Below are 881 nucleotides of genomic sequence, written 5' to 3'. Positions count from 1 at the left end.
AAATCTATCAATGTAATACACTCTATCAATAAAATGAAAACTAAAAACCACATGATCAACTCGATTGATGCAGAAAAGGCTTTTGACAAAGTACAACACTCATTCATGTTCAAAGTCCTACAGAAAATTGGAATAGATGGCCTCTACTTCAATCTGGTAAAAGCCATTTATGAAAACCGAACAACTAACATAATCCTAAATGGCGAAAAACTGAAATCTTTCACTCTTAGTTCTGGTACAAGACAAGGATGTCCTCTATCACCACTCATATTCAATATAGTTCTGGAATCATTAGCTACAGCCATTAGACAAGACAAACAAATAAAAAGAATAAGAATAGGCAAAGAAGAAGTTAAATTGTCTTTATTTACATATGACATGATACTTTACATGGAAGACCAAAACATCTCCACCAAGAAGCTTCTAGAAATAATACAGAAATTCAGTAGCATAGCAGGTTATAAAATCAATACCCAAAAGTCAATAGCATTCCTCTGCACAGACAACAAACACACTGAGAGGGAAATTATAGAAACAATGCCTTTTACAATAGCACCGAGGAAAATGAAATACATTGGAATTAACCTAACTAAATGAGTCAAAGAACTTTTCAAGGAAAATTACAGTACTCTGAAAAAAGAGATCACAGTGGATTTCAGAAAATGGAAAGATAGCCCGTGCTCCTGGATAGGAAAAACCAACATTGTGAAGATGGCCATACTCCCAAAATTGCTGTACAGATTTCATGCAATCACTACCAGACTGCCTCCAACATATCTCACAGAAATAGAGAAATCATTCCTAAAATTTATCTGGAACCGGAAAAGACCTAGAATAGCAAAGGCAATTCTGGGCAATAAATACAAGGCAGGAGGCATTAC

Source organism: Octodon degus, unplaced genomic scaffold (assembly GCF_000260255.1).
Source record: "Octodon degus isolate 3935 unplaced genomic scaffold, OctDeg1.0 scaffold00493, whole genome shotgun sequence".
NCBI lineage: Eukaryota > Metazoa > Chordata > Mammalia > Rodentia > Octodontidae > Octodon > Octodon degus.
The sequence above is the reverse complement of the archived record's forward strand: the minus strand, read 5'-3'. Positions refer to the sequence as shown.